This window comes from Nelumbo nucifera, chromosome 1, assembly GCF_055504915.1.
Source record: "Nelumbo nucifera cultivar China Antique chromosome 1, China Antique-T2T, whole genome shotgun sequence".
NCBI classification, from domain to species: domain Eukaryota; kingdom Viridiplantae; phylum Streptophyta; class Magnoliopsida; order Proteales; family Nelumbonaceae; genus Nelumbo; species Nelumbo nucifera.
In genome coordinates this window covers 99,665,154-99,691,739 of record NC_142649.1, presented here as the reverse complement: position 1 = coordinate 99,691,739, position 26,586 = coordinate 99,665,154, and the positions used below count along the sequence as shown (strand labels likewise).

Here is a 26,586-nt window from a genome sequence, read left to right as displayed (position 1 = left end):
GAAAGAACTCCCCTCTATGTTTCACATCCACTGGATGCCATGCGGTAAGGTCAATAACTTACTAACAATGCGATAAAGACACCAATAAAATTTGGGGGCAACATGTCTCAAACATTTCTCCCATACGAATAACTACGGGTTCCATTCTAATACAAAGAAAATGTAAATACAAAACAATCATATTTATTCATTATAAACACGTTTACAAAAATTATTGATTATAGGGTAGCCCATTCTTTCCTCACTGACATTATACTCTCTAACGCCGGTCTCCGAGCTTCAAAATTCTTCAACTCCTTTACCTCAACTTCACATTCAGCCACTACTTTTCGCTGGCGACTGCATTCTTTCGTGAGGGCTTCTAACCTCTCAATAGCTTTTGCAAGATTAGTTTCAGCCACCTTAAGACGGAAGCAAACGTCCTTCAACGACCGACCAAAAGCCAGCTCTGATCCCCTAAGGCCACAACCTTCCAAAATATATGGGCCAACGCGACAACGCGTTCCTCAACTTGCCCCATGTAGAAATCAATAGCTAAAAAACATTCACAAGTCTTCAGTTATTGAGCAAAGTCAAACCATGAAAGCTGATCGTAGGATACTGACCGATCCATCCGGCCACAAAGACGCATAAATTTAGTGCCACCGATGACACCAAATAGACCACCTTTGCCCCTAGACATTGGCAATGGGGGCCAAAAACCCTTACCCCCATCAGCCACTATGGCTCCCTCCTGCTCCAACAGCAACTCTGCTTATTGACTTCCAAAACAAAGTCCAAAAAGGGGCACTCCAATTTCTTCTATTGAGGAGCCATGTGAAAGGAATAGCGAACAAGATAGAAAACAGAAAAGGAACAAGAAAGAGCACTGAAATACATCTAAAAACACACCCAGAGCAACACAGGAACAAATGCAAGAGAAATCAAAGTAGGGAGCCGACTCGTTGCCTCTCGTGCAGTTTTATAAGGAGTTGCATGCATCTAGAATACCAAATACGTGACCCCAAATAATGCTTAATGAAAAAGCAACCTGATAAAATTACCGATATACCCCTCCAATAGGCAGGATGGAACGACACATTAATTTGAACAACCCACCACGTCATTAGCCGCCACTCTAAAAACGGGACATCAGGGCCACACCTCCTGCATAAACCAGCATATTTATTACAAATGACGGCTAAAACAACCCCAATGATGACAAACACATCATCCAACACCCTCCCCCTCGACTCCCAACGGTCACTGAACACAACACGCTATCGGGAACGGTACTGTCACCACACTTAAAGGACCGCCTAACAAGCAGGGGGGCTTGTCACCTAGGCTAGAACAAAATGCACAAGTACCTTTGAGCAATCCCTTTTTGCCAACAACCAGGGGGCTGAAGTTCACAAACTCAACATATGCTCGCCCATTGGCAGAAAGGAGATCACCTATAGTACAATTTCTATTCAATATCACAAACCCACATAAAGGACCACCTAGCACATAAAAGGGGGGGGCCCGTTGGCCACAGAGGTAAATGATAAGTTAGTGTCTTTTGCTAATTCCCTTCCTGCCAATGGATAAGGGGGCTGAAACGCACAAACGAAGCATAGTATTGCCCATTGACAGAAAGGAAATCACCAAAAGACAAGGGGGATAAACCATGGAATGCAGGAAACCCCATCGAAGATCAGATACCCAATGTATGTCTAAGATCACAAACGCACAAAATGCACGACCATCCAAGTAACTAACTCCCAACTCGTTAATAAGTAGGGAGGGCTGACAAAGCATGAAATTAAGTTTATACCACCCACACAAAATCACAAAATAGGGTAAATCCCCAAACCCAATGCACGCAAACGAATCCACCGCAAGACCTAAAAACAAGTGTGAAAGCAAAGTGCTTATCAATAAGCTCCCACTTATTGATAAGCAGGGGGGCTAATGTAGGTATATAGTGCTCACTTAGTCCCTCAGAACACAGTAAACACCACATCGATACCATACGGACACTTGCGATCAGCCTACAGCCAGCCTTCTCTCTGTGATGAACCTATAGCGCGCATTGCTGGACCGCGATAAACCCACGATTCATCACATGCTCGTAATGAGCCCATCCTTAGCTGGAGCCAAAGCAAACTTAGGTTGAACCTACGATGAGGTTCAGACGCACTCGACCTTGCGATATACCCCCAATCGCTGCGGCACTATAGTCCGCTAAGAACTGCGTCCATATACCACCTACGCGCGTAAGGTCGAGGGGACAAACATGGCAAGGCACCACGTAAGTCTAATAAGGTGTCATCCGCAAAATGATGATGTCATTAGCGCCACGTCAATTGGGTAAGGCAAACAAGAGGTAGTAACACATGTGAGTTATGAGGATCTCCGAGTGAAAGGAAAGTCGATAATCGGAAAGATTCCCATAGGGACATGTGGTTAAACTGCTTGGACAAACCACCAAGTTCGCATGTGGCTAAACTGCTTGGACAAACCACCAATGGTATCAATACGTGGTAAAATTGCTAAAATGCCCCCCTAATCACTCTCATGTGGTTAAACTGTTGGATCGGCACACGAACTACATTGGCTTAATCCCAAATGGGTACATAGGCAGCCTAATATTTAGGTCCAGCCACATCCTCATTAAACATACTTTTTTCTCTTTAATTCGTTACAGGTTCTATATGATGATCTACACTTTGAGATTACTAGAACCTTTGATTAGTTCTATATAATGATCTACGCATTTAATCATCCATATTATTAATCTTTAACCTTTATTTCAATGGATTTTTTCTTTATTAAAGAAAATAAAAATCCTTGCTTTTGTGAGTCTTAATGATGATCTTCACTTGGAGATCATCAAAACCTTTAATTTTGATCATCTTCAAATCTTTGTTAATCACAATTTGATTCTTGATGGGTTCTATGTGATAATCTACACTTGGAGATCATCGAAACTTGTACTTGATTTTAATCATTTGTTTCAAATATGTTTCAAATCTTTTTAACCCTTGATAGGTTCTGTCTATATTATCAAAACTTTCAATCTTTGATTGATTTTGATTTTTACCGGTTCTATATAATGATCTACAATTAGAGATAATCGGAACCTTTAAGTGATTTTAATCATTTGTTACAATAATTCTTAAAGTCTTGATAGGTTCTATATGATGATTTGCACTTAGAGATCATCAAAACTTGAACCTCAATTAATCTTTGAAATTCATTCATCTTGATAACTTTTAGCTTTGATGCTAATCGTCATTGGTTCTATGTGATGATCTACACTTGGAGATCATCAGAACCTGTACTTGGTTTTGATCATTTGTTTTCGAAATGTTTTAAATCTTTGAGATTAATTTAATCCTTGATAGGTTCTATGTCAATATTATCAATACTATCAAACTTTGATTGATTTTGATCTTTACCAGTTCTATATAATGATCTACAATTAGAGATCATCAGAACCTATAAGTGATTTTTATCATTTGTTAAAATAATGCTTTAAATCTTGATAGGTTCTATATGATGATATGCACTTAGAGATCATTAGAACCTGAATTTTTATTAATCTTTGAGAATCATTCACCTTGATATTTTTTATTAATCTTTGATGCTAACCGTCGTTGGTTCTACATGATGATCTACACCTGGAGACCATCATAACCACTAACCTAATCATCTATACCATGATAATTATGTGGGTTTTTAATTCTCAATGAGATCATCAAAACCAATAAAGTCTTTTTGGTCTTAAAGAATTTCTAATATGATTTTCGCTTTTATTTGTGATCTAGACCTAGAGATCACTAAATGTCTTGAGCTAAAATAGTTTTACCCTAATATTTTAGGGTGACCCTGAACATTCTTAGGGAGAATGGGAATGTTTATAAAACAACCCCAAAGCACAATGTTAAAGATCAAATTAAGTCTCTTTCATCAGTGATAAAAAATCACAATTCTAAACATTAGATAAATAAATACAACTCCAGGATTAGGGGAATATAAGAACTGAATAAATTAAGTCTAAACATTAGATAAATAAATTAAGTCTCTTTCATCAGTGATAAAAATCACAATTTTGTTGTTGACAGCAGTTAAAAAAAATAAAAAAAAAAGAGGCAGAATCACATTCAGCCTCTTGTTGTTGATAGCAGTAAAAAAAAGGGAGGGCCGAATCATATTCAGCCTTTTTTGCTCTCTCTTTGTTGTTGACAATAGTTTAAAAAAAAAAAAAAAGAAAAGTGGCAGAATCATATTCAGCCTTTCTTTTTGGAGCCTATACGTGAAAGGGATTGACTCAATAAGGCTGAGTCTCCATACACCCGATCCGCCTTGAACTTTAGGTTTTTGCATACCTTTTTCCAATTAACCAAATTATATTTCTTCTCACCCTTCCAAATTCCCTTTAAGAAATCTCTCATTTTCTTTTTGATTACATTTTTCACTCCAATTAGAATGGGTATAACAATATTTGTAGTATCCATCCACAGGTAGTATCCATCCACAGGTATACAAGTATTTTTATAAACGAAGACCACACAAAATAATTAGTTCCATCCAATTCTACAGTGGTCACTGCCCCTAATAAAGTCTCCACAAACCCTCCATGTCCAAACCCGAAATCTATGGTATATTTGATTTCTCCATCAATTTGCTCCATTAAGTAAACAAATGCAAACGGAAATTAAATTAGGGTTTTACTAAACTAGAATTTCTAACCCAAGCAAAAAACAACTCTTCACCCCCCCCCCCAAAAAAAAAAAAAAACTAGGGTTTCACAAGACCCAATAGGATGGGAGAAGAAGAGAAAGTGCAACCGCTCCAGTAGAGTTTCCAAAACACTGTCCAACATAAATCGGCCTTAAAGGAAATCAAAAAGCTTCCCTTTGATCTCCAAGTGCCAACTTTAAACTATATCTAGAACCCGTATCAAAGTTTCTCCAAGTTAACAGAAAGAATTATCAATAGACCCCTTTAGACAAAAAAAATATCTATATAGTGTTCATAAAACAAGTGTTTTTAACTAAAAATATCTATATAGTGTCTATGAAATTTACCCCTTTAGACAGAAATTAACAAAAAGAATTTACTCATTTGGACATAAATTTACCCCATTAGACATATATTATTAACTATATATAATCAGTTCAGGACAGAAAGAAGCGTTCCTGAGCTAATTATTAATCGGGACCCAAGCCACAGAATGAGAACTGGCATAACTAGTTTGGTTGGTTTAGTTCTGTTGGATACTTAGCTATACCCGACCAGTTGATAGCTCTAATGGTTTTGAAGAACCTACTTGAGTTTTGAAAAAGCTGCAATTGTAGGTTATATTGATTATTTGAAAGGCCTGGAAGAGAATATTGTTCTTGTGAAATGAGGATTGTATCTGTTGGTACATATTTAAAGGATTGGTTCACCATGCAAGGCAATACAGTAACTTTCCTTTGCAAATCAAGAGGAAGAATTCGTTTGAGAGGGTAAATTATGGATATTCCATTTATACCACATATATTTATTTAATGCTTGCATTCCAAGGAATTTATGGAAAACATCAGAATAATCATGCTTTATGTATGGGATATTGTAATTTGTAAGAGCAGATTCATCCTTCTAACTATTGCATCTGGTTCAGCCATTTAATTTTGTAATCTATTACTATATAAAAGAAAACAGATGACCACTTTCATGAGAGGCTTCGATACATACGAAAAAGAAAAGAAATGCATAAAGTGGGTTTCTTCTTTTTCTATCTGATATGAATACCATGTGCAATAAGCATGCCTTTCCCACTTGTAGTAATGAAGATAAACATAAGTAGAAATGAAGTAATGGCTTGGGGGGCAATTGTCAGTCTCTAGGTAGTAGAATTGTCACATTGCCTGGTGTAATGTTAAAATATCAGGCTGATTAGTGTGATGTGATTTTGAATCTTAGAATGGTCACTTTGTGGAGAAAATGCCAAAGGTAGGTTTGAATCTTAGAATGTGCTAACCGTGGATTGTTAGTACCAACATTGAGTAATGGCGCTTTCTAAAAAAAAAGAAAAAGGTCTTCAGGACTACTACTCAAACTTCATAAGTAGAATTCTGGACTACTCAAGTGTAACGGTAAAATCTCAGGCTGATTAGTGTGAGATGTGATTTTGAATCTTAGAATGGTCACTTTGTGGAAAAAATGCCAAAGGTAGGTTTGAATCTTAGATTGTGCTAGCCGTGGACTGTTAGTACCAACATTGAGTAATGGCCCTTTTTATAAGGAATGAGAGATCTTCTGGATTACTCAAACTTCAACTTGACTCAAAAAAAAATACTTGAATTAGCATTAGAATTATGTTTTTCTTTTTAATAAGTTTTACTTTATTTTACTCGGTGAAAGATTGGTTTTTTAGTTTCATTTGGTTTGATCGGTTATTGGTGCATCCGGTTTAAGGGAATGCTGAATGTGCTATGCTTTTGTGCTTTGTCAGCACTCTTACAACATATCCTGCTTTTTATTTTAATTGATTTGCATTTTTGTTACAAAAAAAAATATTGAGGTTTTTAGACTGCACTCCACCTCAGAAATCCTAGCTCCACCATACAGTTGGAGGTAGGTGTCAGGTCGGAATTAATGCCAATTCACAGACTGGTATGAGTGTTATAGGTGGAGTTGTTTATAATTTTGAATTGTTGTAGGTAGGCCTGCAGTTCAAATCAGATTTCTGAGGTAGAGTGCAGTCTAAAAATCAATATTTTACCACTCCCATGATGTTGAGAGTCATATCCAGAAGTGGTGCTTTCTTTTGAATATCCTCCTTGCCTCCCTTCATCACCATAGTCGCATCCTTCTTGTTTTTAGTCTTCTAGTTTTCCATTATACTGGTTGAGACGCTTGAGCTATCTTTTGAAGGCCTTGCCTCTTTCTTGTAGCGTTGTTAGCACACAAGTATGTACCCGCATTTAGAGTAGTTTGCCATTCACTCTGTTATGACAGGGAACATTTGTTCCAACAATACGAATAAAAAGAAAAAGTTTGTAAATTCTAAATTAGTCGCCATTTTTTAAGGGAAATTGAGGGAAAATGAACCTCATAATAATTATATACATTTCTGATGTGTCATGGTGTAACCCGTTTGACCCGGACTATTTAACTATTGGCCATCAACCCAGGGCAAAAATGGTTCAGCCTTTGGTTGGTTTCTAAAACACATTGTTTATCAGTAAATGCATAAATAACAATAAATGCACAAATTAGTATAATTAATGTTAATTTCTGATATTCATATTAAATAAGAACAATTAAATTTATCATTAAATTGTAACTAAATTGATCAAACCCACAATTATTGTTCATAAATAATTTATCAATTAATTAATTATCAATAAATCCCATATTAATCAGTTTCTAGAATTCTGTAACCAAACACTCTAATGTTAATCATTCTTGCCTAGAATGAGTAAGAATTAAGAGAATGAGGCCAAGAGCAGTGAACCAAACATGGCCTTGGTTGACACCTCCCATGCTTACAACTCCTTCAGGCCCACAATATCAATCTTATTATCAACATCAGATCAATGCCTGAGTTCCCATTGAAGTCATGGTTAGTCATTTTTATAATATATACTACTACAAATGGGTAGAGTATTGATGGTAAAAGAGACGCTTAGTTTGAAATTCAAATTTAAGAATTCAGATTTTAGATGAGAAAGATGTGAGTTTTGTAATAGATGGGCGAATAAGAAGGTCAATAAGGGTTTTATTTTACCCAAATCAGCCATTCATTAAGGGACACTTGAATACCCAACCCGGAATTTTTCATCTTCTTGACCCGATTGTGATCCACAATAGAGCATCATGTCATGGTCAATGAAAGACCCCAATTGCTCTCTCAAATCTTCCCTTAAATGCTAGAAACTTAACAAAAGTTGTTTTCCAACTAAAAAAAACAAAAAACTATGAAAAAACAAAGGGGAAAATTTTGTGAATACAAAATAGAAATACAACATCCAAAATGGCAAAAACTTTTAGTTAACATAATGTTTAGATTGATGAGACAAAAGGAATTGATTTGTTAAACTTGACTGAAAATGAAAATTTCCTTGATTACAAGTTTTGATCCTTTCAAAGATCCTTGAAGGTTTGAGAAATCAACCAAGTCAATGTTGGCTTGCGAAATTTAGAAAACGTCATCCCAGCTGGATCTATTTGCTATCATAGAATGCGAATGAAACCTTATCGGATTGAATTGGAACGAACATATCAGAAATGAGATACTGGATAGAATGAGAAGAGAGAGAGTTTTGCATAATGAGGAAAAAGAGATCGAGATTCGATGGGAGAGGAAAGGATTAAAGGCCATGAGCATCAAAGTTGTCTACACTGTGCACCACTGAACACTAACGTCGGAATGCTATTTGAAACCCTAAAAAATGCAGAAAATGATAAGGAAAGTGAATGCTCAGATTTACTACAACGAAGAAGAAAAACAAAAAGCAAAAGTTGGATTTGAGACGTTAAATATACCTGGTTCGAGATAAAAAACATGAATGCTCGGATTCGGTAGTTCGGCGATTGTTCTTCCTCGTTCGAGAGAAAGAAGATGAATGAGTGGATTTAAAAGAGGGGTATATTATGTCTTTAAAAAAGCATGTAGGGGTATTTTTATCTTTGTATAAGTGCATTAAGTGTTGGGCTGCGATCTTAATATTTCATATCTAAAAAACCATTTCAGATCATTATTTCAAACACAATCCAAACGCGTCCGATGTCTGAAAAGCAAGTTCTTTAGACATTAGACGTCTGAAAAGTGTTATCAATCGCCACCTTAGCCCAATAAGACTCATCTAAGTTCCTAAGTCAAATCTAATGATCCCTTAGACTTATTTGTATCATAATTAAGCATTGATGAGAAGGAATACTCATCTACAAATACTTATTTGTATCTATTGATGTTTGCATTGGTGAAATGGAATATTTAGCTTCATATGAAGCCATAGATAACTATGTAAATCAATTTATGATGTAATTTCGTAGAAAGTTCAATTTTTGGAAATTAAAAGGAACAAACTCCCAACTAGCTTTGGTATCTTAGCATCATTAATTAACATAATAATTGCAAAGTTAAATATATGATGTAAATTTTTCTAATTCCAAAGGTTCTAAAATAATCCATTACCCCCTCCCCTCCAAAAAAAATTAATAAGAGAGAGATAGAGAGAAAGATGTTAAGATAGACAAAATAATAATTCAATGAAACTCCAAATACATAATTGAATCATGGAGTTTGTGATGGAAGTTCATACACATCTCCTACAACTTGCTCATATGTTTTCAAATTTTCTTGTTTTTCTTGGCATGATTCTCCCTTTTAGGCTTGGCTATCACCAAAACATAACATATAGACCCTATGGTTGCTCTTGTAGTGGCAAGGTCCTAAAAAGCATAATAATAAATATATTAATAATCTATTTTGGCCTAGATTTTAAAAATTTGATGTTTCTTCAATGGTCTTGACAAATTCTTTCTAAATCTATTTCAAAAAAGCAGCAAGGTTTGGGTAGCACATTTATTAGTAATTGGCATTCACATAAAAATAGTAAACTTATTAACATTTTCATGAATTTTGCAGGGAAAGTGGTTTCTCATGTTGGTCAACGATAGTTGTAATTAAATTCTTTGTGTAGATGTTAGCATTTAACGATTTCTGTACAATCAATAAATTTAAAATGTATTTGTTAGTTCCATTTTGAAGTGCACATTTACTATGAAGCCTAAAAGAATGTAAGTGATGTCAGAAATTTATTATTTAATCAATTTAAATATTAAATAAGTATTAAAATACAAGAAAAAATAATTAATTAATTACTTGTAACCAACTTGTATGCAGGCTCATTTGATGAAAATTGGCATTTAATAATTTTATTTGGTACATATAAAGCCAAGTGATTCAGATTGAGCATGTGTGATGCATTAGGATTAAAAGCCACTCTAGTAGTAACATCATATGAACCATATTTATAACATCACAAAAATACAAAAAAGTTACTATCAAATTATTTAAAATAAAGAAAAATTATCCTTAAAGATGTTTTTTTATTCTTTTATCTTTTCTAACAACGTCTTTTTCCTTGGCACCTTCATGTGATTCCTCACAGGCAATACAATAAACCAAATAAATAATATGAATGAGATTAAAATTCAATTAAAAAGTATATAAATAATAAAAGAAGTATCACACTACATCATGTTTAATGTTTCTCATGTTTCTCTTCTCTTTTCCGTTAACCTCTTTTTCCTTAGCACTTTGATGTGATTCCTAACAAGGAATAAAACAAACCAAGTAAATAATATGAATTAGCAAAAAATTCCAATAATAATATATATAAAAAATATCATACAACGTCATGTTGATGAGATTGTCCTTTTTTTTCTTTCGTTTTTCCAAACAATTTTTTTTTCTTATCTATTTCCATTTCATTTACACTAGAAGATTCAAAATCCAAGACCCTACTCTTCAATATATCTTCCACTCTCACACGTGCATTATTAAATGCATCTAATAATTATGAGAATGCCTTTTTATCTTCTGCAGCACATGTTGATATTTCTCTAGATACTAATAGTCTCATTAGGTTTGTAAGCATTATAGAAAATTCAGCATTAGGATCAACTTTACGCGACAACCAAAAGTAGTTCCATCCTTCGCATCCCTTGTCCATTGTTTTAAAATATACTATAATGGAACCTGTTTTAATAATCTTTTTATAAAACACGAAGTGCATACAAACACAAAAATCACACAAACTCAAACTTCTTGCAACTGCATACAACCACTATGTTTGATGGGTTGGATGTAACATTATGTTCACGAGGTCTATTGGAATATTTCACTTTGTGTAGAAAAGTTGTTCCAACATCGACTTTATTTACAATATCACAATCAAGGGCCATTGAATATTCCTTTTCAAATTCCTTAAATATTGTGGGAGTGTATATACATGAAGTTCACTTCAATATCTTTATTGGAATAGACACATTGGGTGTACTTTCGTTCATCTTTACTTCAATTTCCATTTCTTTTCAATGGCGAACTGCTACAGCTCTCTCAAAATATTTAAAAAAATTCAGCTAAATTAAGAGATGGTTTTAAATACCCAATCAACAAACTACTCATGCTTTCATTCCTTTGTGTGCTTTTCTCCTTTACTTGAAATAACCCTTGAAGCTCATCTCATGCCATACAGTAAGATAAGAAACTCATCTTCATCTTCACGGTCATATATGCAACTACTGAAATCTCTATCAAATGATGGAGAAGCAACAAGTATATTACTCAAATGTGTGGCTACATTTTGATATATGTGACATATACATAAACATTGACATGTTTTTAGAAAGACTTGCTTTATTGCATTTGCCATTGCTGGATCTTGGTCTGTAAGAATTGTTTTCAGTTGTTTTCCAGACATTGCCCTTAGAAAAGATTGGAACACCTACTTAAAATATTTACTATGATCGTACATCAATGCGGCTCCAAAAAACATGGTTTTCTTATGATGGTTAATTCTCACAAAAGGAGCAGATGGTTGTTTATCTTCATTTGTTCAAAAAGTGGTATCAAAACAAACGACATCTCCAAAACAACCATAATCAACCAACATCTTTGCTTCAACCCAAAAGATATTTGTAATTTGGTAATCTTCATCAAGCTGCATAGAGTTAAAAGGATGATATATTCTCTTCATGCAATGTATCGAATCGAAATACCTTAGTATAGCTCATGCACCCCCATTTTCCATGTCCTTCGTTTTAGCATACAAATAGTTGTTATAATCAACTTTAGTGAAACCAATGCCTTTGGACACATACCAAAACCACTAGCAAGATTGGCCTGAGCATGTATGATTTTTTTGGAGAAACAAGTTGATGATTATGACCTTCAAATTCAATCAAATAATATTTTCCGTTTTCTTGCATCACAAGATTAAACATTGCTTTATAACCTGTTCTTGTTATGTCATGGTGAAATTTCCTATCAATTCACCCGTTATCATTACTACAAAAGCCTTCATGGGAACAACAAAATGTTTTAGTCTTCCAAATACTAGATTTTAGCTTGTAGCCTTGTGATATACGCACACTAAAACCTTCATTTCTAACAAACCCATTATTAAAATGGTAAACATCTTCCAAATTTTCAAATATCATGCCAACATTTGGAACCATAAATTTTTTGTCTACATTTGTCTCATTGCTTGGTTGTGAGAAATTTGCATTTGAGGGGCTAGTACAGATTCCTTTCATATCAAAATCAAGCCTACGTGCAGCACTACATACAGCTTCCAAACACTCATCAAGTTGATTATTCTCTATAATGTTTTTAAAATAAGACTAGACAGGGAACAGTTCAAGGGTCCGGTTCTCAAGTCAAATGGTTTGACCACTTGGTCTGAATGGACAGCCCACTTTGACAAAACATATAAAACCAAAAAAAATGGCAAAAACAAATCTCGGGTCAAATGGCTCGACGGTTCGTCTGCCTGGGTCAATGGTTCGCTGACTAAATCAACAGTTTTTGGCCAAATAGCGGTTCTAGGGTAAATAGAACCGGCCAGGCAACCGGTTCCTAGTTTTTTCAGTCCGACTGTATGCTCCAATTCAATTTTGAAAACATTGATTCTTTATACCTTCATAAAGTTGAGTGTTCTTCTCATTACACTCTTCATTATTTATCCACTAGGAAATTGTTCCATTTTCTAGAAAAAAAAAACACAAATCAACTAATATACCAATATATTCCAATCTTTTTTTTTAATTGCAACATGTGGTTATATTACTCTGTTTCTATTATTATTTTCTATTAAAACCAAGCATAACCTAATGCAAAGAAAGTACTAAAAAGCAAGGAAGAACCTTTTTCATAAGAAAAAGATTTTCTTAGGAGGTTAGGCTTCATTTATATGGTATGAAGTCTGGTAATTTTAGCATGTGGAGGCTCGGCAAATAAAGGCCATTAATTAATTTTTAGGTACAAGTTAAAGACTAAAAAACAAAGATGAAAGAATTCTACATAATCCTTTAGCTTCATGGTAGTGGTTGATAATAAATTGGACCTCCGATTTAAAACAGCGAATTATGAAATGGTGGGGCAAAATATGAGCCTTTTATTTTACAGAAAATCAACTTCCTTATTTCCAATAAAACATATGGTAAAACTAAATAGACTAAAAAAACTTAAAAGAAGTTATCTTCACTTTTAGAATTTCCTTCAAACAGAGTTGTAGAGAGTTGTGTAGCAAATTATCAAAATGGAGATGGATATTATCGGTCAGTCTATTAGAATAGTACCACGGATGGTATAATTCAATTAAAATTTTCAAGTTTTTGCACATAATACATTTTAATGGATATTATTGGTTTGTCTATTAAAACAATACCATGGACTTATCACTACATTCAAATATTTAAATCTCCTGCACATAGTACATCTTAAGTAAAAGTAGATAGCAAAATGTTTAAGTAGTGCTATGGCCTTGCCTAAAGTGAAATTGGTATCAGGTTTTTCCAGAATCTTACAAAACTCAAATTAAAAACATCAAATGTATTGAGAAATCATCAATAGGTGTATCGAGTCTTAGTCTATCCTGCAAGAGTTTCAATAGGGGTGATCATGGGCCGAGCCCGGGCTTTGCTCTAATGATAAGTGCCCTAACCTAGGCCTTGGCCCAACCTGGCCCGCTCCCTGGGCCTAGTTTGAAAGCCCATGCCCATGGCCAGGCCGTGCTTATGTTTCTTGCTACGTAACTTTAAAATTTTGAACATGTGTGACTCGGTCACATGTGAAAAAAGGGGTAAAAGCGTAATTGACTATTTATCATAACCTCCTTCGGTGAAAAGTCGGTAACCCCCTCTCTCTCTTCTTCTTTTCTTCTTATAGCATCAATATAGTTCAAAGCATTCGCTTTGAACAAGTGTAGATTGTCGTATATCCGATGGGAGGAAGTTGTTACTCCGACGTGATCTCATGTTTCTTTTGTTCTTCTGTTGAGAAGGTCGAGAGATGGAGTCTACCGGAAATGTGAAGAAAGGTGTTGGAGGACGGAAGGAGGTAGGCCAAATAACAAGCCAGTCTCTACACTCTCGATCTGTGAAGGCTGGCCTACACTTCCTTGTTGGAAGGATTGATAGGTACTTGAAAAAGGGTTGATATTCACAGCGTGTTGGAACTAGTGCCCTTGTTTATTTGGCCGTTGTCCATGAACATATCTACTCTCTATATCTGTGTCTTATTCTTTTTTATTCCATTTTGCTTTCTTTTGTCACTGCTATTTCCTTGCCAAAATTTCAACTTTTGATTCCATTTGGACGTTGTCATGAATATCATGCATTTTTTCTTCCTTCCTTGGGGACAAGAAGAAAACAGAATGAGAAGAGAAATGGGAAAGCTTCTGGCAGTGAGGATGATCCGGCAATGCAGAACGAGACAACAAGAAAAACAAAATTGCACATGGAGGAGTTTTTCTCCATGTAGCCGTTGTTCTCAATCCGGCAACACGGAACGAGACAACAGGAAAAACGATCATCCCAAGGCATGTTCTTCTGGCGGTGAGGAACAATGAAGAACTGGGAAAGCTTCTTGCCGGTGTGACAATTGCACATGGTCTTCTCCCCATCATCAAGAGAAAACCACTTTGACGATTATTGCTGGAGAAAACAACTCTGAGAATGAGAACTGAGAGAAAATCACTGAGGATTATTGCTTGTGAAGCTCTAATGACTATTGCTAGTGGCTGGTGGTATTTAGAAAATATTGACAACTGTGCTGGAGAAAACCACTCTAGTTATCATTGTCGGAGAAAACAACTCTAAGAAAGGAAGAAACAAAACAACTCTGAGAAAGAAAAAACAAAAAGAAGAAATAGGTAATTCCAAATGCTTTACTCATTTTTAGAATCTGGAAAATTCTTAGAATTCATTCTTTTCAGGATGAATTCTAATAATGAAAAATGGGAGAATTGAAGCACAAACGAGCCTTATTTGCTAAAATAAAAAGCTTACTATTGACATTCCACAACATTGAACAATTTACTTAGTTAAAAACACTCTCCAAAACAATATATTTGTTAGTGGGAAGAGTCTTTCAAGATTAAACACTATCCAAAACAATATATATATTGCGTTAAAATAAAACATATAATGACCCCCCGTCACTACTTGACCTGTTATGGGCTGGGCCGGGCTTTTGCTCTTCATCAACATAATTTTTTCAGGCCCGAGCCCGAGCCCAGCCCGACCAACGGGCCTATAACATGGGCCCGGGCCCAGCCCTCATAAAAAGCCCGAAGCCCAACCTAACAGCTTGTACAAACTACAGAGTAACAGAGGCTGAAATGCATGACTTGTACAAAGTTGAGAAGTGCAAGACTCATCGCCGAAGAGAGGGACAATTGAGTTCACTAGTGGCATGGCTGGCGCCGGTGACTAAGTTCGCCGGTTCTTGAGAATGTGCAATAGTGCAAGTGAGAATGAGAACTGTGAAAGAGACAAGAGAGAGAGAAAGAGGATTGGTGGCGTGCGCGCGTGCGAGAGAGAAGGAGAGAGAGAGAGAGAGGACTCACTGCCGAAGAGAGAGAGACGACCGGTGCCTAAGCTCGCCTCTGAGACTAAGAACGATGGCTGCCTGCCTGCGTTTGTGCCGGCTCTTGAGAGTGAGAGTGAGGAGAGAAGATAGAAGATGAAAAAAGAGAATGGTAAAAGTTTAGTCATCTAGGAATTTAGGGTTTAGAAGAAATTACAAAATGTCAAGTTGGGCCGGGCTTTTAGGCCCGAGGTCAAGCCCGTAGGCTAAAATCCATGTGCAAGCCCATCCGGGGGGTCAAGCTGGCCGGTTGGGCTACCTAGCCCATGAACAGGTCTAGTCACTACTAACCCCGTTAGTCTATTAGAAATGTGGGCTTACGTGTCATGTGGAGAGCATTCTCCAACAGCATAGAGGATTGCTAGGATCTTCTGTAGGCAAATGTTGTAAGCTAAAGCCATGTTTAGGAGGACTGTTGGGATCCCCATTCCTCAAGGGGTCAGGGATGGGATTAGGACATCTAGCCCTATTGGGGTTTGGGGCAGGGCATTTATGTTTAGGGTTGGGAATGGGGTAGGCAAAACCCGACCCTGCCTTTTTACCATTTCAGATTTTTTTTTGTCTTTCACCTATTTTTATTCAAATAGAGGTTTGGGTGGGGCATTTAAAGTAGGTTGTGTTGTGCTAGCACAACATGATTTTGCAAGCTACCCATGCTATAGCGGGTTGTGTTGTGCCGACATGTGGGCTTGGGTGGGCCGTGCTTGCCTAACTTGAAACCCTTCATAGGTCAGGCCCATGATAGGTCGGGTCCTATTATGGGTTAGGCTGTGAGAGACATTTAAAAAAATGATGAAAATTTTAAAATAAATCAACAAAATTGACAAAAATTGAAAAAAAAAAAGAATTAATTTTATTCTATATGAATTTTGATGTATACAATTATTTATATATGAAATAATAAAATTAAATTAGAAGAATACAATACAATTGGAATTAAATAGTTTAATAAAGTTGAAAATAAAAATTAATAAGAATTGCCCTATTGCTACAGTAACGTCCCAGGCCTAGCATGGCCCATATCATGTTGAGCTATGCTGGCCCACGGGATGAGTATTTGAACTTCAGGCTGCATTTGGATGTGATGTAAATCAAGAACAGATGTAAATTTTACATCGGTTTGGTTTTGTATGTATTTGGAAAGAGGGTGTAATTATTATCGACGTAAAACTAACTCTGGTTCAGTTTTGTATGTGTTTGGATGGAGTGCAGTTTTACGTCGATAATATATGTAAAACCTCTTCAGCTCTAGAGTTTTACATCGATAATCAATGTAAAAACTACATCAATTTTATCGATGTAAAACTTTACATTGTTCCACCCATCACTATTTTCAAAAAAACAACAGTCACTTTCTAGTTCAGTGTCAATGTATTTTTACACTGATGATGTTTTACACTGAATCCAAACGCAGTCTCAATGACAACACCTACCCCCCCCCCCCAAAAAAAAAAAAAAAATGGAACTTCAAAAACAACCGTACTGGTTATAGTGCAACTAGGGATGTAATTTTGATTGGGTTTGGTAGAGAATTTATCATATTTCAAATATATTCGATGGAATTCGACTATAACACCGAAAATTTCAAAAACTCATATCCAATCAACTGGTATCATAAAACTAATTCGACTATAACACCGAAAAATATAATATTGAAAAAATTCATAACCAATCAACCGGTATCATAAAACTGGTAAGGAATTAGATGGTATTCATAAAAATTAAAAAGAGTTTTTGATTTATCAAAGATTTTCCAGTTTCATATTTTTACTTGGGCCATAAACCATAATAGTTGAAATAATTAAATCAGGCAACCCCGACCCAACTTGCACCCCAAGACTTTGGCAATGGCTCTGCCAACTTGGTGTTGATTACTAAAAAACATGTGATGTTGAACGAAGGCGTATGGGGCACTTTCTAACTTTTTATTTGTTTTATGGACGTTTATCGTGAATCCAAAGGATTGATTCTTTGTATGAAAAGAAATTGGTCACTCGATTTTTTTTTGAAATAATCATGAAGTAAGTATAATAATGTCCTTGTAGTATAGTGGTAAGTATTCATGCCTGTCGTGTGGGCAACCCGCATTTAATCCCTGGCCACGGCATTTGCTCACCTCATTTTTCTTAGTTTTTGCTTCATCCAAAGTTTCATCACTCAATAGTAGTAATGATCTACCTCTAATTAGTCTAGCATTCTTATAGAAAGTCATTGTAGTATATTGTCAAATTAAGATTCAAGTGTCATCACTCAACACATATGAAAAATATGGAAATACTTGTATACAAATTTCATAAATATATTATTAGTAATAAGGTTAATGTCAAAATAACTATGAATAATATATAAATACATAGGAATTGTATATTTCAAGGGTATATATGGAAAAATATATTACAATTAATATAACGGGATATATAAATATTACACAATTTTATTGACAATGCATCAATCAAGAATCCAAGACACAAATTATATGGATTTTTACAAATTAATACATGTACAAAGCCATTATTATTTTATTTTCTATTATAGTCCAAGACACAAAAGATATGCAACTGTTACATTAGAATTATTATATCATTTTTTCTATTTCTATTTTTAAGTTTTAACATTAAAAATCAACTAAAAAATTAATTCTCAAAAGTTTGTTAAATAATATTTTCATTTTTGTAAACAATAAATATGTTATTCCCAATCATTCTATTTGTTGAAATGCTTGGCGGTGATTAAGCAATCATTCTTAGGGATGGCAGTTTTCGCCATCCTCGACGGGGACCCGACTCCCCAACCCGATGGGGTTGGGGTCGGGGTCGGGGATGGGGATTGAGATCTCTGCCCTGCCCGCCCCTGATTATGTATATATATATTATTTATATTATATATTAAGTATATTATATTATATATTATATATATATATATCAAAACATATTTAAAAAAGTATTTATAGTTTAAAATTTTGATTAATTTTAAGTAAATTTATTTTTCAAATAAGTACTATTATCTAACAAAATTTCGGGGATTCGATCCCTACGGGGAACCCATCCCCGTCAGGGATGGAGGATGGAGGACAAATTTTATCCCCAACGGGGATCAAGGACGGGAATGGGGATTAATTTCATAATCGGGATCGAAGACGAGAAATATGATCCCCGCCCCGAATCCATCCCATTGCCATTCCTAGTCATTCTCAAGCATTCTTTTATAAACAACATTTGGAGCTTTCTCCTTATGCTTGGAAAGAATGTTATTGGTAGAGAACCCAGCAGAAGCAACCCCCGATCCTTGTATGGGCAGAAAAACTACATCTCCCTACAAAAAATAGCTCAACTTCCATTTTCTACAAATATGTACCCTAATACTCACTTACACGATGATCAAACACATTAACTGACACGGTCACCATAGAACCCCAACTTTCATTCATCAATCATATTGGTCAAACTACTAGCGATGATATCAACACTAAGTGTCTTCATTCAACAATTAACCTTGCCTGGGTGTATGATTGCATAGACGATAAGTGTCTTTTATCGCCAACAAACAAACACAATTTCACTCCTTGACATCATTTAGCAATTGCGATGAGCCTCCAACCTAAGAAGGCACACATTTTTTTATAATAACCCGAAAACACTTACTCACAATAACACCTGCCTGGAATATGTGCGCAAAACACTTCAATATGGACAATAATTCATAGACCTACCTCATGCTTTCCACGTGATTCCATACATAATTTTGACTGAATAAGATGCGATGGATTTTGTTACAAAACCAAGCACCTCTTTTCCAGTCCAACAAGGATTTTCGGAAGTTATGGCGGAAACCCCGTAATTCATAACTCAATGAAAGAACTCCCCTCTATGTTTCACATCCACTGGATGTCATGCGGTAAGGTCAGTAACTTACTAACAATGCGATAAAGACACCAGTAAAATTTGGGGGCAACAACATGTCTCAAACATTTCTCCCATACGAATAACTACGGGTTCCAATCTAATACAAAGAAAATGTAAATACAAAACAATCATATCTATTCATTATAAACACGTTCATAAAAACTATTGATTATAGGGTAGCCCATTCTTTCCTCACTGACATTATACTCTCTAACATTGGTCTTCGAGCTTCAAAATTCTTCAACTCCTTTACCTCAACTTCACATTTAGCCACTACTTTTCGCTGGCGACTGCATTCTTCCGTGAGGGCTTCTAACCTCTCAATAGCTTTTGCAAGATTAGTTTCAGCCACCTTAAGATGGAAGCAAACGTCCTTCAATGACCGACCAAAAACCAGCTCTGATCCCCCAAGGCCGCAGCCTTCCAAAATATATGGGTCAACGCAACAACGCGTTCCTCAACTTGCCCCATGTAGAAACCAATAGCTAAAAAACATTCACAAGTCTTCATCCATTGAGCAAAGTCAAGCCATGAAAGCTGATCGTAGGGCCGATTCATAATATCAAACATTATTGTCACAACAGTATTCAGCGTTGGCCCTACGCCCATAGGGGGGAGCTCTGTAGAGGGTAGTTATTCACCCCGAATCACAACCGCAACAAACTTCGTCACAAACTTTGACACAAAATCTTATCCGCAGCTCGAGACCCCTGGATGTGAGTGGGATCTACAACTTCATACCCCAAAGGGGCTACACCATACTTGTTACAATAATGGACAAGTTCTTGATGAACCACAACGAGCTCTTCATAGTGCAATAACCTGTTCTTGTTATGTCAGGGTGAAATTTTCTATCGATTCACCCGTTATCATTACTACCAAAGCCTTCATGGGAACAACAAAATGTTTTAGTCTTCCAAATACTAGATTTTAGCTTGTAGCCTTGTGATATCCGCACACTAAAACCTTCATTTCTAGCAAACCCATTATTAAAATGGTAAACATCTTCCAAATTTTCAAATATCATGCCAACATTTGGGACCATAATTTTTTTGTCTACATTTGTCTCATTGCTTGGTTGTGAGAAATTTTCATTTAATGGGCTAGTACAGATTCCTTTCATATCAAAATCAAGCCTACGTGCAGCACTACATACAGCTTCCAAACCCTCATCAAGTTGATAATTCTCTACAATGTTTTTAAAATCATAATAGACAGGAAACCGTTCAAGGGTCCGGTTCTCAAGTCAAATGGTTTGACCATTTGGTCTGAACGGATGGCCTGCTTTGACAAAACATATAAAACCAAAAAAAATGGCCAACACAATTCTCGGGTCAAATGGCTCGACGGTTCGACCGCCTAGGTCAACGGTTTGCTGACTAAATCAACAATTTTTGGCCGAATAGCGGTTTTAGGGTAAACAGAACCGGTCAGGCGACTGGTTCCCAGTTTTTTCAGTCCGACTGTATGCTCCAATTTGGTTTTGAAAACATTGATTCTTTATACCTTCATAAAGTTGTGTGCCTCTCATTACACTCTTCGTTATTTATCCACTAGGAAATTGTTCCATTTTCTAGAAAAAAAAACACAAATCAACTAATATACCAATATATTCCAATCCTTTTTTTTAATTGAAACATGTGGTTATATTACTCCGTTTCTGTTTTTATTTTCTATTAAAACCAAGCATAACCTAATGCAAAGAAAGTACTAAAAAGCAAGGAAGAACCTTTTTCATAAGAAAAATATTTTCTTAGGAGGTTAGGCTTCATTTATATGGTATGAATTCTCATAATTTAAACATGTGGAGGTTCGGCAAATAAAGGCCATTAATTAATTTTTAGGTACAAGTTAAAGACTAAAAAATAATTATTTACAAAGACAAAAGAAAATTATATACTAGAGAATGGTTATGGAAATGAATGACGCAATTCTACATAATCCTTTAGCTTCATGGTAGTGGTTGATAATAAATTGGACCTCCGATTTAAAACAGCGAATTATGAAATGGTGGGGCAAAATATGAGCCTTTTATTTTACAGTAAATCAGCTTCCTTATTTCCAATAACACATACGGTAAAACTAAATAGACTAAAAAAATTTAAAAGAAGTTATCTTCACTTTTAGAATTTCCTTCAAACAGCGTTGTAGAGAGTTGTGTAGCAAATTATCAAAATGGAGATGGATATTATCGGTCAGTCTATTATAATAGTACCACGGATGGTATAATTGCATTAAGATTTTCAAGTTTCTGCACAAAATACATTTTAATGGATATTATTGGTTTGTCTATTAAAACAATACCATGGACTTATCACTACATTCAAATATTTAAATTTCCTGCACATAGTACTTCTTAAGTAAAAGTAGATAGCAAAATGTTTAAGAAGTGCTATGGATATTCCATTTATACCACATATATTTATTTAATGCTTGCATTCCAAGGAATTTATGGAAAACATCATAACAATCATGCTTTATGTATGGGATATTGTAATTTGTAAGAGCAGATTCATCCTTCTAACTATTGCATCTGGTTCAGCCATTTAATTTTGTAATCTATTACTATATAAAAGAAAACAGATGCCCACTTTCATGAGAGGCTTCGATACATACGAAAAAGAAAAGAAATGCATAAAGTGGGTTTCTTCTTTTTCTATCTGATATGAATACCATGTGCAATAAGCATGCCTTTCCCACTTATAGTAATGAAGATAAATATAAGTAGAAAGGAACTAATGGCTTGGGGGGCAATTGTCAGTCTCTAGGTAGTAGAATTGTCACATTGCCTGGTGTAATGTTAAAATCTCAGGCTGATTAGTGTGATGTGATTTTGAATCTTAGAATGGTCACTTTGTGGAGAAAATGCCAAAGGTAGGTTTGAATCTTAGAATGTGCTAACCGTGGATTGTTAGTACCAACATTGAGTAATGGCCCTTTCTATAAGAAAAGAAAAAGGTCTTCAGGACTACTACTCAAACTTCATATGTAGAACTCTGGACTACTCAAGTGTAATGTTAAAATCTCAGGCTGATTAGTGTGAGATGTGATTTTGAATCTTAGAATGGTCACTTTGTGGAAAAAAATGCCAAATGTAGGTTTGAATCTTAGAATGTGCTAACCGTGGACTATTAGTACCAAAATTGAGTAATGGCCCATTTTATAAGGAATGAGAGATCTTTAGGAGTACTCAAACTTCAACTTGACTCAAAAAAAAAGAAGACTTGAATTAACATTAGAATTATGTTTTTCTTTTCAATAAGTTTTACTTTATTTTACTCAGTGAAAGATTGGTTTTTTAGTTTCATCTGGTTTGATCGGTTATTGGTGCATCCGGTTTAAGGGAATGCTAAATGTGCTATGCTTTTGTGCTTTGTCAAGACTTTTACAACATATCCTGCTTTTTATTTTAATTGATTTGCATTTTTGTTGCAAAAAAAAATATTGGGGTTTTTAGACTGCACTCCACCTCATAAATCCTAGCTCCACCGTACAGTTGGAGGTAGGTGTCAGGTTGGAATTGATGCCAATTCACGGACTGGTCTGAGTGTAATTGGTGGAGTTGTTTATAATTTTGAATTGTTGTAGGTAGGTCTGCAGTTCAAATCAGATTTCTGAGGTAGAGTGCAGTCTAAAAATCAATATTGTTAGACAGTTTTTGTATGCCCTTAGCTTCAATCAGTTTGATGTACATTATGAGTTTTTTGTAAATGAAAAAAGTACATATTTGATTCATGTTCCTTTGGTGTGTTTCTGTGTTATCCTCTTAAACTGAACACATAATGAGACTCATGTTAGTTTAGAATGTTCACAGCCAGTGGGTCAGTCTGGGGAGACCTATCCTGATAAGGCTGACACTGATGTGCCACCAAGTTGGTTGGGGTGGCTTGTCTCAGCCGCCAGGGTGAGACCCTAGGCACATGCATTGTAGGATTAATTGAATCTTTGAACCGAACCAGATTTCCAGTATTGCCCTAGACCTTGAAGATTAATGGGCAAAACTGGAAAGTTACACCTGACCCCTAGACTCAATGGGCAAAACCGAACCAGATTTCCAATCTTTTTTTTTAATTGCAACATGTGGTTATATTACATTGCTTCTATTATTATTTTCTATTAAAACCAAGCATAACCTAATGCAAAGAAAGTACTAAAAAGCAAGGAGGAACCTTTTTCATAAGAAAAATATTTTCTTAGGAGGTTAGGCTTCATTTATATGGTATGAATTCTCATAATTTAAGCATGTGGAGGCTCGGCAAATAAAGGCCATTAATTAATTTTTAGGTACAAGTTAAAGACTAAAAAACAAAGATGAAAGAAAATTATATATTAGAGAACGGTTATGGAAATAAGTGAAGCAATTCTACATAATCCTTTAGCTTCATGGTAGTGGTTGATAATAAATTGGACCTCCGATTTAAAATGGCGAATTATGAAATGGTGGGGCAAAATATGAGCCTTTTATTTTATAGTAAATCAGCTTCCTTATTTCCAATAAAACATACGGTAAAACTAAATAGACTAAATAAACTTAAAAGAAGTTATCTTCACTTTTAGAATTTCCTTCAAACAAAGTTGTAGAGAGTTGTGTAGCAAATTATCAAAATGGTGATGGATATTATTGGTCAATCTATTAGAATAGTACCATGGATGGTATAATTCAATTAAAATTTTCAATTTTCTGCACATAATACATTTTAATGGATATTATTGGTTTGTCTATTAAAACAATACCATGGACTTATCACTACATTCAAATATTTAAATTTCCTGCACATAGTACATCTTAAGTAAAAGTAGATAGCAAAATGTTTAAGTAGTGCTATGGCCTTGCCTAAAGTGAAATTGGTATCAGGTTTTTCTAGAATCTTACAAAACTCAAATTAAAAACATCAAATGTATTGAGAGATCATCAATAGGTGTATCGAGTCTTAGTCTATCCTGCAAGAGTTTCAATAGGGGTGATCATGGAACGAGCCCGGGCTTCGCGCTAATGATAAGTGCCTTAACCTTGGCCTTGGCCCAACCCGGCCCGCACCCTGGGCCTAGTTTGAAAGCCCATGCCCATGGCCAGGCCATGCTTATGTTTCTTGCTACGTAACTTTAAAATTTTGAACATGTGTGACTCAGTCACATGTGAAAATAGGGGTAAAACTGTAACTGACTATTTATCATAACCTCCTTCGGTGAAAAGTCGGTAACCCCCTCTCTCTCTTCTTCTTTTCTTCTTACAGCATCAATACAGTTCAAAGCATTCGCTTTGAACAAGTGTAGATTGTCGTATTTCCGATGTAGGAAGTTGTTACTCCGACGTGATCTCGTGTTTCCTTTGTTCTTCTCACTAATGATTATTGCTTGTGAAACTCTAACAACTATTGCTAGTGGCTGGTGGTATTTAGAAAATATTGACAACTATGCTGGAGAAAACCACTCTAGTTGTTATTGTTGGAGAAAACAACTCTAACAAAAGAAGAAACAAAACAACTCTGAGAAAGAAAAAACAAAAAGAAGAAATAGGTAATTCTAAATGCTTTACTCTTTTTTAGAATCTGGAAAATTCTTAGAATTCATTCTTTTCAAGATGAATTCTAATAATGAAAAATGGGAGAATTAAAGCGCAAATGGGCCTTATTTCCTGGAAAAAAAAGCTTACTATTGGCATTCCACAACATTGAACAATTTACTCAGTTAAAAACACTCTCCAAAACAATATATTTGTTAGTGGGAAGAGTTTGTTAGTGGGAAGAGTCTTTCAAGATTAAAAACTATCCAAAACAATATATATATTGCGTTAAAATAAAACATATAAGATGCCCTGTCACTACTAGACCTGTTCATGGGCCAGGCTGAGCTTTTGCTCTTCATCAACAGAATTTTTTCAGGCCCGAGCCCGAGCCCGGCCTGGCCAACGGGCCTATAACATGGGCCCGAACCCAACCCTCATAAAAAGCCCAAAGCCCGACCTAACAACTTGTACAAACTACAGAGTAACAGAGGCTGAAATGCATGACTTGTACAAAGTTGAGAAGTGCAAGACTCACCGCCGAAGAGAGGGACAATTGAGTTCATTAGTAGCGTGGCTGGCGTCGGTGCCTGAGTTCGTCGATTCCTGAGAATGTGTGATAGTGCAAGTGAGAATGAGAACTGTGAAAGAGACAAGAGAGAGAAAAAGAGGACTAGTGGCGTGCGCGCGTGCTGACCGCTGTCCGCAAGAGTACGGAGTTGTGCAAGTAATATAGTAAGGAGTACATAATCGTTCCCACGAGGAATGAATTATTTAGCCACCTATTAATTTCTTCTCAACTTGTTTAAAGCAATAATCAATTGGGTTGCGAATTATGGAATTTAGACTAGCACTACTGATTAAGGAAATTAAATGACAAAAACAAGAACTTGAACGAAATCAATAACAAAGTTGCTAGGGATTAATCCTATCACGATCATCAAAATTCAATACTAATAAAATCTCACGAGAGCTGTTATATTCCAAGGTGTTTCTTAAAAGCACTAGTCAATCTTTCTCAAGAGTCAATTAGCTAAACCTATGTTTAATTAAATGGAATTACAATCAAGGAATTCTCATTCTCTCAATTGAAATCCTCTTTGCATAAACATAAGTTGTTAATACACCTATAAGGAAATCATACCAACAAATGATATCTCTACCTAATTATTGGCCGAACAAGTGTTATTAGTTCCACCTCAATTATCATCTCTCGATGCATAATCTTGATTAAAGAACGAATCATTGGTGATCAATCAATGATAAGTAATCAGCACAAATAACACAATATAGCAAAACCTCATTGGTTTTACTAAGGACTGAAAATCAATGCATGATCAAGTATTAATCCCTAACAATAAAAACCTAGCCCCTCATGATTTAATTAAGAACAAGCAAAATACCCTAATTACTTTCGGATCAAACCACTCTTGATGATAAGAAGAGTCACTGCATACAAGAATTGACATAACCGATTCAGCAATCAAATATTTAAGCTATCCGACTGAGGTGAAGTCAGTCTTGGAATGGCGAAACCCTAATTTATGAGCAACCTCTCTCGA

At 35.6% G+C, this 26,586-nt stretch overlaps 1 protein-coding gene and 1 pseudogene across 2 annotated transcripts in view; one reads left to right on the top strand and one right to left on the bottom strand.

The window, feature by feature from the left end:
* The window catches only part of LOC148803610 (uncharacterized), a 128,596-nt gene that overhangs the window by 91,892 nt on the left and 10,118 nt on the right, over positions 1-26,586 (top strand). The window lies entirely within an intron of this gene.
* Positions 9,821-26,586, bottom strand: part of LOC148803609 (protein FAR1-RELATED SEQUENCE 5-like) — a 34,098-nt pseudogene continuing 17,332 nt past the window's right edge.